The sequence below is a fragment of the Phyllostomus discolor genome, chromosome 3, assembly GCF_004126475.2.
Source record: "Phyllostomus discolor isolate MPI-MPIP mPhyDis1 chromosome 3, mPhyDis1.pri.v3, whole genome shotgun sequence".
In the NCBI taxonomy this organism is placed as follows: domain Eukaryota; kingdom Metazoa; phylum Chordata; class Mammalia; order Chiroptera; family Phyllostomidae; genus Phyllostomus; species Phyllostomus discolor.
In genome coordinates this window covers 145,127,540-145,144,002 of record NC_040905.2, presented here as the reverse complement: position 1 = coordinate 145,144,002, position 16,463 = coordinate 145,127,540, and the positions used below count along the sequence as shown (strand labels likewise).

Below are 16,463 nucleotides of genomic sequence, written 5' to 3'. Positions count from 1 at the left end.
TAACCGGAACCAGTAAAGACATCCACATTTGTAAAATGAAACGGGACAAAGCAAGTGAACCTTCTATGCATCTAATGTCCTCCATTGTGTTAATTCAGGAGTTGGGTGTGGCATCACCAGTGCATAAAGCCTTCAATTTCAAACTGTTTTAATGTATTAGTATAGATCAACAATACTGGCAGCTCAATATTAACAAGCAAAAAGGCCTCTCACCAGAATAAGCAAAATCAAAGTATGGGCTCCTCCTGTCCAAAGAGTTAAGAAATTCAAAGAGGGTGGGGTTACAGGTCCCATGCCCTAAAGTGACCCTGCTTCCAACCAAGTACCCATGCTACAAAACATACAAAACATACACACACACCCCTAAAATTGGTTTAGTATGATTATTAGCCTGCCCAGATGAATATCCAAAGAATTAGAAAGAGCTGGGGTAGACAACAATGGCAGATTTTCTACAGGGTGGCACACCATCTAGCCCCACAATGCTATCAAAAAATAACCTGACCATGCTAAGTACTGCAGGTCTCTAGCCTTCCTTACTTACAAGTCAATGTTACTGGTGACAAAGGTGGCAATAACAATGTGATGATGTAGTGGATTTAATATGACTTCAAATGAGAGCAAAAAAACTGGCCCTACCATGCAGACCAAGAGGTCAAAATGGTAAATGGTAAAGTCAGTCTTGATAAGATGTTATTTCAGAGAATCCTGTCCTTTGGGGGGGGGGGGGACATGAAGAATGGTAATTTGCCACTGCGGAGCTCCTGTACCATCCTAACACCAGAGAAATGTCACAGGTTTTTTTATGTTTTGTTTTATTCTTTTTTTAAAATTTTCCATCAGAATGAGGAAAGGTTGACCCCAGCTTAGAAATCAGGATATTCTCCCAGATCGCACTGTTGTGTCCGTAAAGAGACCCAGGGACTTACTTCTAGAAGAGAAGAGAAAGGGATGTGGAGAGGCCAGTATTTTTTTGAAAGCATAATCATGTTAGCAAGAAAAGCAGTGATGGCTAGAATGGCTGAAAGTGGTAACAAGGATTCAGCCAGGAACATGTGCCTCTGTACAAAGACCCAAAAGGCTGGATTAATGAATGGGGTGGTAGACATGCCACTTAGAACCTTGTTCTTCATAACCCACTGGGAGCTGGGTCTTAATTAAAAGCAGGAAAACTCAAGACAGACAAGGAACTTGAGTCTCTGAAGAAGAAGCATTACCCAGACCAAACCAACAAAAAACCCAAAACTAGGAAAGAAATTCTAAGAATGTATCCAGAGCCTAGAGGGAAAAAAATAGAATGAGGTTCCTTAGTAAGTAATGGATGTGCCTGGCTAACACGTACCTGTTCTATTAGGAGAAGGATTTTGGAAAAACTAAAATTCTCTTGAACCATGAAGAGTGTGCATCTTAAAAACAGCTGACCTGACAAGATTGCTAAGAGCAAACACCACACAGCAGAGGAAACACCTAAAGACACAGAGTGAGGGGACCTGTAAATGCCTACGGCTGTGTCTTTGAAGGAAAAACTAAAAACCTCATTCCCTGAAAGGTTGCACCACAGAGTTACCCGAATAGGGTATAAGGGGCCAGTATTGATCATACAAACACAAAACTATTATCTCAAAAAGGAAGAGGAAAAAAGTACAGGAATCCTGGAAAATTGGATGTAATGTGTTTCTTTATAATCTAATTTCTCCTACCCCACCCCAGCCATTATCTTCCAAATGTTTTTTCTTGCCTCCTCTTCCCCTTCCCTCCCCCTCCATTTCCATGGGCACTTTCTCTTGGTATGCACCTCCCTTTCACACACACACACACTCGCACACCTGAGCAATGTTAAATCAACATTTTTATAAACCTCTTATAAAGAATAGATCCAAAACAAATGCAGTGACATTCCAGCCCACCCAACAAAACAGTCACCATTTTTAGACCCAAAGGTCCAGATGAGAAAGTAGATCTAGAGAAGCTTTTCTAGCTGCTCACCAAAATGGAGACTCCAGGTCGGTTTCCTCAAGAAAAAGCTACCATAGCACAATAAAAAATTCAAATGACTCTGGGAAAATGCTTCTTGAGAAAATTGTCTTCAAGGGCAACTAAGCAGTATTTCAAACAAACCGATTTTACGTAAGGACATGGGGAACATCCCAACTGGCATTCAAGTGATTTTAAATGAACTCATTTGCTCTAAGTTTAAGGGCTGAAATGCATATTTAAAAAGACAGAATTATCATCGGTATGTCCACCAAAAACTTAAGTTTTAAAAAAGCTCTTTGTCCTTGTCGGAGGTATTTCATCTGGCATTATTAAGCACCATTCTTTGGGGAGGGAGTAAGGGAGATAAAAAGCCGGTAACCAATCCTCCTTTCCTCGTATTTTCGGAAAAGATGAAAATTTTATCATAAATATAGTCTTTTAAAATGCTATTTTAAATGACCATCTGGACAACTACAACTCTTAGCTCACATCGAGGTTTCCAGCTCCAGCCCTCTTGGATAGCTAGCAGGCTTTCAGGGAACCGCCTTGGAAAGGCTGCTGGTCACTATCACGACCGCTGGAGGAGCACCTGCTGGTGAAGCGATGGCTGGTCCTCGAGGGACCCCACCAATGTCACCAGTGCAGGCACACACATAGGTGCACCTGGCCGCAGCTGGCCAGCGTTACCCGTGGAGCTGGAAGCGCAGCTGCTGCGACCTCCACCAGGCAGCCGATGCCGCCAGAGCCTTCCTTGCCCCGGCTGCTCCACGATTCCTGCCTAGCGCGCTGTTAGACGCGCAAACCAGGAAGCGACCTCAGCAACCGATCTCACGCAGCAGTCGTGCCCAGCCTCACCTAACACCGTGCAAGAGAGAGGGAAACCCAAAAGATTCTCTTTGCTCTGCCACTAGTGGCCACAGTCCCATACCACCTCCTCACACTGCTTGGCTGCTCGAAGTCTCGAGACGCCCTGGGAGCTCCAACGTCTACGCGGGAGGAGGCGCTGTACCAAGCGGACACGCCACCATACACCACCTGGCTGAAGTGCACACAACCTCCCACAAGCTGGGGTTGACTGTCCACCACAATTGTGCCTTTTTCTGAAAAAGTCCCCATCCCTCTTCCCTTCCCTCCCCCCTTCCCTTCCAATACGCTCACCTGTGTCTGAGGGCAGCTCTCCTCGTGCTACCGCGGTATTGGGCACGTCCAGCCAGTGCAAGCTACCCCACCCAGCGCAACCGGCCTCACTCAGCTCACGCCGCCCCCAACCTGCTCGTGCCGACAGGAGGGGCGGTGCCACCTCGCTAGGCGCGCAGTTCTCCGTACTCCCTCCGCAAGGGGCTCAGCTCTAAGAACTTCCTTCGCACAACCTCTGTCGACACGACCAGCATTCCCGCCCAGAGCCTGGACTCCGCACAACCCTTAGTCTCTCGTCCTAAACAGACCGAGGGCAAGGCGCCCGATGCCCACTCTCCCAGCCTCCTCCCCCAGTTCCCCCGCACTTGCCTGCTAGGACTCTGCGAGCTGCAGCTGCTGCTACGGCTCACGCTGCTGGTCGTCAGCACAGCCACGGAAGAGTCACTCCGGGCAGACTCCAAGGAGAGGCGGTGGTGGTGGTAGCGGTGGTGGCAGAGGCGGTGTCCCTGTCCCCAGTCCCCAATCTTGCGGTGGCGGGAAGGTAGACTGGAACCCAGCAGAACCCCCGCCCCACCCGCGTCACACCGGGTACCAGGTTCCTCACCCCGCTGGCAGCTGCCTCAGTGACGCCCAGGCGCCGGCGTTCCCACTGTTTGTAGCCAAGCGGGGAGGAGGGGCTTGCTTGGAAGGCAGCCAGGAGGCGGGGCGGCGAAGCGAGTTCGCAGGGCAGCGAGTTCGGTGGTGCGAGCCCTGCCCAGCTGCCCCGCAAGTAGGTGCCTAGAAGACACCCGGCCCCACTGTTTGTCTCCGACCCTCCTGGCTTCTGATTTCCAGCAAGATCACTGACTGGTTTCCCCCGGCCACGCGAAGAGAGTTGCACACCCAGAAAAGGCAGATTCCGGGTTCAAGTTTGTAAACCCTGAATGTCCGGGTGGTAACAGAACCAGAGCGATTCTCGCGGGAGTTACTTTGATAGAGATGTATCAAATACATATACATACATATATACCCATACATTGCGAGCAGAGTTAAAAAGCTCTTTTTCCCACTACTTTATAGCCCAAGGGGCCTGTCCCTCAGCTAAACCCCTGCTGCCCATCTCCGCCTCTTTAGATATAACCTGACGTTCAAATAAGCGCCAAATGCCTATGCGTGGTGGTATATACTCTGCTTCGTGCGCAAAATAGGATACCCTGCACTTGGCTGTACACCTGCTGTTCACTGCATCCTTCCAACGCCCCCCACGGAAGCTCTGAAATGGGCAACTCTTCACTGAGCGGGCGTCCCAATGCTGCCTTGCCTTGGCCCGCCCCCACAGCCAGGTCAATTGCTTTTCCCCGGAAAAACCTGTGCCTGTCCTCAGACTCAGCCCCACGACTGGGAGTTAAAACCAACCCGAGCCACGCGGCTAGAGCACGTTCTTACACCTGCTCAACTGCTTAATTACGACAGCACCTGTCCTGTTGGGCGGTTTAGGTTCTTTGTTTTTATTGCAAAACCTTCTGTCTTAACCCTTTCCCCTGAAAAAATACGTTTAAAAATATCACCTCTTATACCTACCTGAAAACGACGCAGGAGGTAAGAGAGGAACTGAGCAGTGGGCGACTGAGTCGCTGCAAGAACGCCACCGAGGTTACAGCTTCAAGGGCATGATGCGGGTTTGATGCAGCAAGGTCCGCTAAGGGCGCCCAGCGCTCCCCGCCCCCATGCTACGGGCAGAGCAGGGGAAGAAGGCGGGGGATTCCTCTAACTCAGGGCGGGGGCTGGGAAGCAGGCTAAATTGCCCCCTTGTCAAGTCATGCATACTAAAGTAGTGGAGCTCAACTACCAACCAAATGAAGACAGACCAATCCTTCAATTTGGGGAACCTAGACTGGGGACATCAAAAATAGCTAATTGATTCTATATCAGCATTTCTGTTGTCACCTCAAATCTATGTGCAATTAAATGACCTTAATTGACTTTGTAGTGGTTCCTGGGTAAACTGCTCAAAGAGTCTTTGCCTCTATAACTTTCCTCTAAAAAGTCAGTTATAATATTCCCATCCCAGGCAGGCAAGATTGCTTTAAAAAAAAAACACACATTTCCAAACATTAGGCAAAAATGGGCCTACCAAATTTGCCAATCCAAGTCTGAGCCTATGCCCTACTTCCTAAAGCTAACTTCTTGAAGTTATGAGAAAACTCTCTCTTCAGTTTCACACATCTTCCAAGACAGTCCTATCTGTAAATGTGGAATTATCGTGGAGAACTCCAGAGCAACTTAGCTTTATAAAGTGGAATGCCTACGAGGGAAGGAGAGTCCAGGAGTGCCAGGTGTAAGACAAACTCAGGGAATAGCAGCAATAACTAAGAGAGAGTGTGTTAATTTTTTAAGAATCCTCCTAAAGGTGACTTTTAAACACTCAACATTTTTGTTTTGCAGATTTATGTGTTCAGATGCTGAGAAATATTTCAGATGTCCCATTTAAGAAGCCATTTTAACAAGGAAATCTTATGAGACCAAACGATTTCTAACCCTTCTATTCCCCAAAATAGGCACACTATTTCCCTGCCCTTTAAAAACTGAATCCAATTAGGAAAATAATTTATTTGTTTATTATTGTCTGCCCTGTACCCCTCCCCCATTCTAAGCTTATATTTTGAAGATTGCTGTGTAGGCCTAAGAAAATAAACCACCTCCATCTCCCTCCCACGCACAACATACAGAGGATGAGTGTCATAAATAAGAGTGTGGGGAAGGGCTGAAGGTTTAAAATATTAGCCAACAGGAGTGTTTGTACGTGAGTAGGGGAGGGAGAAAGTACAGAGACATTCATCACGGTCAGCAGTGTTAAGAGTGAATACTAAATGATTGACTATTTCACTCACTCTCTCCACAATAAAGCCAGCTTGGTAATTACCAGAGAGAAAATACCCAGTCTCCACATCAGTTTTGCTAACTCCTACTTGAAAATGGAAAACAGGGAACACATCCAACCTCCAATTTACCACAGTTGTATAGCTCTCATGTTAATTCTTTACAGACGTGAAATAGGTGGGTCCGTAGCAACGTGCTGGGCATAAATTAAGCAACAATGGCCACGCGAGGTCCCATTCTCCGTGGAGCTGCCATGGTGGGCACTGCCACCTAGACATCAACAGCCCCCCAAAGCCCGGAGATGGCAGAGTCGAATGTGGAGTAGGCTGACCACGCACTGGATTTTCCAACCTGAAGGATGGGTGCTGTGAAGACCAGGGGGAAAATAACAATCCCAGGCGGCTTTGTACCTTTTTCCCATCCTCTTCCTCTCAAGCACCACACGGGCGCTCTCGCGCAAACACTTACCCACACTCCCTCGTGCCAATAATTTAAACTTCTCTCAGGCAAAGGCAGCACCTTGTTCACTGCCACCACCATCCCCTCCCCATCCTGCGAACGTCCTCCCCCTTTCCCACATCTACCCTGGATTCTCTTTTTTGCAGTAGAAAGCCAGTTGGTTTCTCCTAAACCCTTGGATATCGCAAAACTTAAAATGAAGTATGTGTTTTCCCAGCATCTCATCCCCAACCACCTTTCTCCCAGCGTCAGTTTAACAATAGCTATTTGAGTAAGGGCGGGGGTGGGGTGGGGTGGGGTGGGGGTAAGGAACGGAGTGAGAGCTACGCAGCTAAGCTGGCTCCTGGGGCGACTGCGAAGGGACGCCCCCTCGCCCCAAAGACGAAGTCCGTGGTGTAGGACCAAGGACAGGGCTTGGAATACACTTCCCAGTGCCCACCACTGCGAGGCTCCCAGGCAGCCGCCACTCGACAGACACAGCTCCAAGGATCTTTCTTACTCTTTTCTGAACAAAGGGAATCTCGTATCCGGCAGAGGCTTAAGAATTCCGCCCTAAATTGGCTGTCTTCTTTTAAAACTGAATCATGGTAATTGGCTCCCATGAATTAGAGCCCGCACACCTAGCAATGACGAGTTTTGACAGCTTCTACCCACCCCAGCCGTAGCCCAGTCCCACCCCTAAGGCGGCATGTACTTTTTCAGACAACTACAACTCGCTGCCTGGCACTGCATATAAAATCCGTCTGGTAATCCCATTTCCCCGGCACACGCTATCTGGTTGATGCAATTAAATCAGGGTTTTTCGCAGGTCTAATCTGCAAGTTCAGGCTTCTAATTATCCTTAACATCACTAAAGCCTCTCCAGTCCTTCCGCTGCTTTGCGAAAGTAGAGGTATGCATCCCCATAAACCCAAGTTTCCCCTCTCTTCCCACGAAATGAACTTCCAACCTCAATCCCGACGCTCACTCAACATCTAGCTCCCTGCCCTACCCTGGCCAATTCACCACTTAAGTTTCTGCCACTGACATTTGCAAATACTCAGTATGTCAAGCATGCCTCCACCGTCTCTTAAGTCTAGGTCTCTAGAATTAAAAAGCAGAGCAGTGGCTTTGAATGAGATAAACACGTGCAATTTAACTTCATATTCTCTATTCCGCTCACTTACAGGTTTTCTGGGTTTGCCAGCGCATCGCTGAAACTAATGATTTAAAGAAACCAAACCGAAACTTACCTTTCTCCCTTAAGGTTTTTGTGTATGTGTGTTTTAAAGTAACGGTGCAGTTCTCCCAATAAGGATGAGCAAGAAGCTGCTGGATAGTTCTCTTAAGACAGCACGAAACCTAAACTGTGCTCGGCTTAAAAGAAGCAAATCAAAAGAAATGCTTTTGACCCCGAAGTCCAATGCTAAAAGAAATGGCGAAAAAAAAATATTAAAGGGGAGGGGAAACTTAAAAAAAAAAAGAGTTTAAAAAGATGGATAGACTACCCTCCTAAAGCCGTTCAATTAAACAAAAAGGGGCAAGAAAAACAAACGAAGGAACAAAGAAAAGAGACGAATGAACGTTTTTTCAAAAAGATGATGTCTTTCTCCTTGTTGCTTTTTAGTAGGTCGCTACAGGAGTAAGCTGCTGCATCTCTAACTGAGAACAGAAATAACCAGGGAGGACGTCTTAAAAGGGAGGTGGACTGGACCACAGATTTATAGCACCGTATCACCAACCCCTTCTCTGCCTCCGCACTGCCGTATGTGCAGCTGCTCTGCCAGGCTCCTATCCCGGGCAGCACGCGCGGAAGTATACGCCGAGTGGCGCCACAACGCAACTTGCTCTTCTCTCCAGGATCCTGATTGGTCTAGTTGCTTCCATTGAGGCTGCCCAGGCGAGGCTCCTTGATATGATTGGATAAGAGCTTGTGTCACTCTCAAGAGCTCAATGGAGTCCCGTTTCAAGGTAAGTTGTGCGGGGTGGTACACACTGAACACTGGCGGCGAAGGGAAATGCAAGAAGCAAAAAGAGATGGGGAGAGAGCAACGTGGGAGGGTTGGAACTGTACTATCAGAGTTTGCGATATGGCAGGATCTCCTTTCCTCCTAAATCGTTCTGCTTCCGAAAAACTCATTTCCTTTGCCATCACTGCCTCATCTATGCCTCGTTTCTTGGTAGCATTAAACTCTGTCCGGTATGTATGAGTCTTTGAGAGCTCCCTCTTTGATCTGAGTGAAAGGGATGAAGGTACATCCATTACTTGCCCGCATGCTTTTCTAGATATGTTAATTTTATGTCTTTCTCTATTTTAAGATATGCATACTACAGCTCTCTTGTTTATTAAAAATTTTAAAGCATCCTTTTACGATAAGGATGAAGTCAGAAATGCTTTTAAATGAAGCTGCACGATTTGAATTAGCTTTCACTTCATATTAGAACAGAAAAGTGTAGGATAAACATCCGGTCCAGGAAAAGAGGTACTGAGCTAAGGTCCTTCACTTTGAGGTGTATGATGTCTCTCAAAAGGAGCAGCTGTATATAAAAGTAAAACAAGGTACTCTTCTGCATTTGCTGGTGTGCACTTCTTGGACCACACATGTATTGCTGACAGTAAAGATACTCAAGCCTTTATCTGGGTTCTTTCAATGATGATTTAGAAAGTTTAACCAGAAGACCAAGTGCTTCCAATGCTTCTGCTTTATGAATGAAGACTACTTTATTAAACCCCATATTTTAATAGCATTCATGATGATGAATGACGGCTTTATTCATGGTATTTATTTCTTCCTCCAAGTGAAAGTGTGGTCCTCATGATCAACTTGATGTCTAAGACAAGACAATATTCACTCGACCTCCATTCTTTTCCAGCTCAAACTTCTCCTTTCAGTCTTGAAAGATAACTCCAGCTTTCTAGACAGTACTTAGGTTTCTTATGCAATGTAACATATCATATCTAGGAGCTCAAGCCTTTCTAAAAGGAATTCCTTTACCTGTTTATTTACTACTAGTCGCTATCTTTGAGAATGCCTGAAAGAGGAATCACAGGTAAGAGTTAGAGATTGCAGAAGGGTTGAATGGGATGGAGGGAAGATGGACAGAGAGTCACAAAGCAAAATAACTGGAAAGTGAGGGGTGAAGTAGATCAGTTTCTTTAGTGCCCTTGAGTATTGATAAATGATTAACGGTAAAAAAAAACAGAAGACCTGTTTATCTCCCAAAGAGGGAGATAGTACAGTATATCTGAGTTGTATTACTTTGCATGATAGTAACTGGAGGTTAGAAAAGAAGGCCTGAATCTGTACTATCTTATAACTAGCACTTATAATTATCATGTCCTAATCCCTGCCCCCATTTTTTATATGGCATCAGGCTCACATTCCTAATTTCAACTTAAAACTATTCTCTAGACCTGCATGAAACTCACAAGGAGAAAAGCAGTTTGAAGAAATGGAGTCAATGGGCTGCAGGAAGGACAAATGAAGGGAAAACGAAAGGCTGAACCTTATCTATAATAGTTTAATCACTGGATGAATAAACAGTTGGAAGACTGGGTTTATTGTCATCCTTTTCAAACCCATCCCTTCATCTTGCTCAATACAGAAAAATACAATTGGGATAAATGCCTGACTCTTTAGTCAGACTTATCTATGAAGTGACTTTGTCTTTTCTCCTTGTTAACATGCTTTTAGGTTAATATTGAGTTAGTTGCATGTGTTTGTGCAATATTCTTAGCATTTTGAAGAAATTACCATTAACTTACATTTACATAAATGTGTTCTAACTCAGTGGAAACTGATACTTAGTTTTATCTTTTGGTGTATTTTTGTATCTACAACAAAGATTTTGTAGATTACAGTGGTATCTTTTCCAAAAGGATTAAGAGAGGGCGGATTTGGAAAGCTGGATGTGGTGTAAAGTGATGAAAATCTAGCAAGTGGGTTATGTAGTGTCTAAAAATTTACATGGAAAATGGTAAACCTGTCCATTCATAGGCAAAATTCTAAATTCTGTGGATTCAGTGTCTGTGCTTTTATCAGTTTAAGCAGAGGAGCAAATATTTTTCAAAATGTCATTTTCAATGTATTGTTTATTTCTCTGTAGGTGAAATTGAGTTAAATTGTTTAAGAAATTGAAAATATCTTAATACTAGTTTACTTCCTCAATAAAGTTTTTCAATTTAAAACCTTAAATGGATAGATATATTACAAGTAACACTATTTTTTCAACTTTTAAAAATAACTGAATATAGCCACTTTAAAAGAAATGATATGTGTAAATTTCACTTTGAAATTCATGTTGTCATAGCCTGAAATATTGATATTCTATTTTGTAATTAATAAAGGCTGTGAGTAAACATCACACTCCACATTAAACAGTTGTAACCAACCCCTTTTCATTCACAGGTATGTAAAGAATTATCCACAGCATCATAACTTGCATTAGAAAAACATTTAAAAGACATTCTAGTTATGGTTGTCCTGTTAGCTCTGTTATATCTTCAATGTCTTTGGCATAATTTTAAACTGCAGCAGAGAAGGGAGAGATCTAAAGGTTCATGGAGAGCTTGGAGGAAAAGTTTGATGTGGAGAACACTGCCAAAAGAATGCTTCTCAAAGCCGAAAAAATATAAATTCACAAAGTGTGTTTATAAAGGAACAGTCATTCACAGAAATACTCATTAGGTATTGTGGGCAATGTCTTTTAGGATAAATAACCCCCTTACATTAATGGGGGTGTGATTTTAGCATTTTATGAAACAGGGCACTGTAAACCACTATTGTAACTTTTTTTAAACAAAGTAAGTAAAACAGAGAGGTTATTTAAGTGAATTTACAAGGTTAAGCTTAGGGAGATAATTCCAAACATATATCCTTCTCAGATGAATAAAAATATTATCCCCTGTGTTAGTCTCTTAGACTGTTGGGGTCTGTGGTTCATAATGTTGGAAATGGGGCAGTTTAATGTCTGTATGAGAAATATAGATATTATATAGCTTGATGATCATGCTTTTATTTATTATACTTAAAGAAGTATGTTAACTTTCCTCTCACAGTTTAGAAAACAGAACAAGTTATCGAGAAAATTGACAGCAACGGGAGTTTAGAACGTGGCAACCAGCAAGAGAATAAGGCAGGAATTAGCACCATGGACAGAGTCTAGCCGACTCTGAACAGAGGTTTGCGAAGCCTGGTAGTGTTTTCTGTCCCTCCCTGGAGACGTGGAAACTGCTATTCTTGGGAACATTTCGTGACACAGACTTTAAGGACGAGGCTGTCCTACTCCAAAGAAACACGTTTACTTTGAATTAGGCTGACTTTTGCTAGGACCCGGCCGTCGTGGCAAACCACCAGGAGGGTAAGAGCCCCGAACTCGCTGCTCACCCTCCACTGGCCTTTTTTTTCCATCGGCTCCTTTGCCCTGGTGAGACTGCCTGCCATCAAAAGTGGTCAGGCAAAATAAATGCAAACCCAGGTAGTCATTCCAAAAGTCTACTGAAGCTACTCCAGAGTTTGTAATCCTCAAAATTCCCAGCGAGAATTGCAACTAAAACACCTACCCGCTCACCCTTGCTCCCCTCCCCCAATTCTTCCTGGTTCCCACCACCTCCTGGCAAAGGGGCAAAGCCTTTTATCTGAAGGTTGGGTGACCTCCGAGACTATTTTGTAAAAGACCCTTTATATTGCAAACATTTTCCATTAGGGACAGTGCCAGGGGCGGTGATAAGAAGGATCAATCCCATACTTGACTTTGTCTTTACACTTTGTCTTTAAGCTCCTGTTTGAGGGAAGAGACTAAAAAGAGCAGACTCAGAGAATTCCCCTGAAGGTTGAAGTTGCTGTTTACAATTAAAGACACGTGAATTGTGTATTTAAATATTTTTTTTAAATAATCTAATTTCCTGGTAAATCTTTATGACCAGAGTAGATTGTCTCCCACTCTTCTACCCCACCTCCTCACACATTTTTCTTTTCTGGCAAAATTTGTATGAGGTTCATTCTCCTTAAGATTTTTTGACTGCAGATACTCAGACTAAAATCTGTTGCACGTGCCCCATAGTGTCTCAGAAAATATATTTGCAGCTTTGGATCCACAGTCAATTTTGTAAGCGCTCCTAAAAAACATCCTCAGATTTCTTTTCCTCCCCTCTTTAACTCCGTAGCAACTTTTAGACAGATAAACTCAAGTCCTTCAGAGCATGCAAATGGAGGTGTAGCCGACCAGGTAAGCTAAGAAAAACTGGAGGTGAGAAAGGGCAAATAAGAGCTTTGTGTCCCTTCCTTTCAGGGATGCTAACAGCCTTCTCTAAGCTTCCCCCTGGAGCCCACACATCTCATGTAAAATTAATACAAGTAATTAAAAATAGCAGTTTCCAAAGTTAAAGGAAACCATCTGTCTCAGCTGGTGGCAATCAGTCATTTCGCTGGCCCCTTTACCCGGACCTGGAAAGAAATGGGTTTTTTGCTTCCGATGCTCGGAGGCTCTTTCTTATATTGAAGATTTATGTTTCCACTTGTGTGCGATGCACGTCTAATTTGAAATAATAAAGCCGAGCTGAGCAACCAGTCAATCAGAGCTATCAACTGCGCTCGGCAAGCAGCCCTGCCCCTGACTCCCTCCGGTCTCTAACCTTTCCCTCCTGCCCCTCTCCTTTCTCCCCCCTCTTGTGCCCTTTCACACACTAAAATCCCTTCCCCCAACACACACACGCTGGCGTTTTTTTAGATCAAACCCTTGCCCACAGAACAAGTGACCGCACCGGGGCACGATGACAAAGGCGGAGTTTGTATCAGAAGAAGACTGAGGCCCGGGGAGACACAGCGGCTAGAGAAACAGCTGTCTTATCAGCCCGCTGCAGAGATGAAGATGGCTCGAGAGGTCCTCAACAGATAATCACTTGAATAGGTTTGCAAGGCGCCAAACTTCACGCTTGATAAGGCCAACCCAATGTAGAGAGCAGCCCAGATCCTGCTCCATTCTGTTTTATCTGGGCTGTAAATTAAGAAATTGAAATTCAGGTGGCAGAGGCAGCAGTCTGCTGATAGACCGCTAAAGTAAACTGTCATTAAAATGCTTTCGGTTGGCAGAGAGGGGGCGCCTGGAATGGGATGTTTTGTTTTGGCTTGTTTTGCTTTTTAAATGGGAGTGGAGCGGTGAGAGAAAAAGCCCACGGGTTTTCAAAATTACTGGGGGGAGGGGGGGGGGGACTTGAGGAAGTGTAGCAAAGGGACGCAACGTTTTTGGCCACGGTTTCTAATCATAGCTACGAGGCACAAACAATTTGAAAAGTATAAAGTTGTGTGAAGTTTGGTGTAATCAAGATTAAGGAACAATTTAAACCAATTTGATAGAAAATAGAATCCTGTCTTTATTTAAGGATGGGCCATAGGAAACTCTTGGGCTACAGTATTAGAGACCAATTCCAAATGAACTTTAAAATTTTCCCTTTGTTGTAAGAAAATCAGATCAACCAGATACAGAGGAGTTACCATCAACTTAAGGTTAACTTGACATTTTGTTGAAGTTATGGAGCCACCAGAGAAATTTCAGGGTGATTTTAGAATGGCCTAAGTTGTTAACCACAGAAAAGAATCTGCTTAGCTACTTACAGGAATAAGAGTCATATATCACCCCTCCCCTTTACCCAGGTAATTACTATGGGCTAATTCAGGAAACAAAAAATTCCACATATTTTGACACTACCTGGTTCTTACAGCACAGTGTATATGGCACTATTCTGTTGGTTTTTATGAATATAAGGCATGAAATTCTATGCATTATTTGAATAAATGTTTCACAAAAAGCTTTAAATGTACAATCATCAGAGTATAGCCAGTGACCTTCTTGTTTCGATTCACTAATGACTTTGCACTGTACTTTGTTCTTTCTATAGTTGAGTAGATTGTAAATTCACCAATGTGCATTTATGAGTGCATAAGTATGAGAGGATGCATTCCATTTTCCACAACATCATTTATATTTTAAGTTTTAGCAACATTTCTAAAAAGGTACCTTCAGTTGATAACACATAGTAATACACCTTTAGAAAATCAATCAGTTTTTACTTTGTTTAACCCCAAAATGTTGATCAACATCAGAGTACATTTAATTGACAATATAAAGACTGCTCAAAACACAGTGGGATGAGAAAGAATTAAAAGTGAATTGTAAGGAAAAGTGATGAGAAAAAAATGTAAGATGCTAGTCTATGTTCCAACATTTATTAAACTATAGTGCTCCATTAAAAAACAATTCATTTAAACTTCAAAGTTACCATCTGATTACCCACATGGAAGCAAATAAATATGCCATAACATTTCCAACACATTTATTTTGAATAGTTTATGTAAAAATCTTTCATATCTTGTAACACAGAGAACACTTTTTTTTTATTTCAAGTACATGGATGAATGAGTGCTGTACGTATTCTTTGAACAGGAGAGAAGTTTATTTTCATGTAATTTAACTTTTCCATTCTATACCACCACTTTCATAATATTTTCATATTGGTTTAAACAATGGTTATTCTATAAACATTTGAAGAAGTATTATTTTAGTGAATTTCAGCCTTTTAGGCTTTATTATACTATTATCTTCAGACAGATCATTTCTGCTTGTTACAAATACTCAAACAAGTTTGAATTGCCGGTTGTAATGAGTCTTCAGAGGCTATGATTTTATTTGTGTTTTCCTTAATTAAATTGAAAATCTGCATGCAATGGACAGCTTAAACTCTTCTTTATCAAAATAGGTAGGACTTTTTTAAAAAATGAGAATTTGCATAAGGGTTAAAAGATGCACTCTCATTAAGTTTGAAATGTGAGAAGAATTTTATAAATTTACATTATAATACCTCAAAACTAAAAGATAATTTTAAAAGTAAAAATTTCATTATTTAACAGAAAAACATTTTATCATGAATTTATTCTAAAAACCACTCCTGTCTAATTTTTGACACAAATGATATATTTGATTTCTAAAGGCACTGCAATTCACTATGAATGATGAAAAATAAAAAATGCAAAAATGCAAATTTTATTTTTAAAAGGATTCTCCATTATTAATTCCTCTTTGGAAATGGGATAGTAGATTTTTAAGGCAAATAGTCTCTCTATGATGTATAAAGACAAAAATATTGGAAGCTTTGGAAATATATGGAAGTTGTATATTTGTTTAAATCTCATTATCATTCTATTACCAAAAAAAGAAAATCAGACTACTCCTTGTGTCTTTTCAGATATAATATTTATATTCAGGTGAGGGTCAAATAAGGGATACATTATCACCTCCTACTTCTAAATATTTATTCCCAATCTTTGACAAAGGCCCATTTCAGTTTGATTCAAGCATCTTGAGTGCCTATCATGTGCTAGAATAACACAGTTGGATTAGAATTAAATGCCTAAAAGAAATCAGATTACTTTTTAGGATATCCCAGTAAAAGGAAAATGTGGGAGGTTCTACTCAAATTAATGCGTTGTATAGAAAACATCTTCACAGTGTGTTTGGATTTTGTTGTTGTTATTTATCTTCCTAAAGCTTTGAATAATATCTTTTTATAAGTTTTTAAATAGTATAGCTTGTCAAAAATCAGTCCTTTAAATAGAAACTGAAGTATTCCTCTCCTATGAGATACAGTTTTGCAAATGATCGGGAGTTTGGGTTTTTTACTTCAGACACTGCCAGATTTGAACCTGACTGCATCACTACGCAGCCTTAGACAAGTTACTTTCTCTCTTCTAAGCCATGATTTCCTGATCCATAAAAAGGTGGTAATGCTTAATTTAGAATCACTATGAGGTTAAATGTAATTGTGAGTATAAAATAAACTTCCTGTGATGGAGGAAGCAGTGGGTACATGGTAACTACAATTATGAGAACAAAAATGATGATGTAACACACACATCTATTTGATGAAGCCAGAATTAGAATTTGTTTTCATATGCTGTCTTAAGTATTTTCATTTGCTCTCATTAGCATCTTACCCAATAAATCTTATGATAAATACCTTCTCACATTTCTAATTGTAACCAAGTTTAAAAGGCCTC

At 42.3% G+C, this 16,463-nt stretch overlaps 1 protein-coding gene and 1 long non-coding RNA gene across 9 annotated transcripts in view; one reads left to right on the top strand and one right to left on the bottom strand.

The window, feature by feature from the left end:
- Window positions 1-8,215, bottom strand: part of ELAVL2 (ELAV like RNA binding protein 2) — a 127,908-nt gene extending 119,693 nt beyond the window's left edge. For all 8 annotated transcript variants that reach the window (XM_036021536.1, XM_028517402.2, XM_028517430.2 and 5 more), the window contains exon 1: window positions 7,665-8,215. The gene's annotated coding sequence lies outside the window, so the exon portion shown is untranslated. The remainder of the gene's footprint in view (window positions 1-7,664) is intronic.
- A 172-nt stretch (window positions 8,216-8,387) lies between these two features.
- Window positions 8,388-14,657, top strand: LOC118499652. Its single transcript, XR_004902158.1, has 2 exons — window positions 8,388-8,611; window positions 11,471-14,657. It is a non-coding gene; the product is annotated as an uncharacterized LOC118499652 (long non-coding RNA).
- The last annotated feature ends 1,806 nt before the right edge of the window (window positions 14,658-16,463 follow it).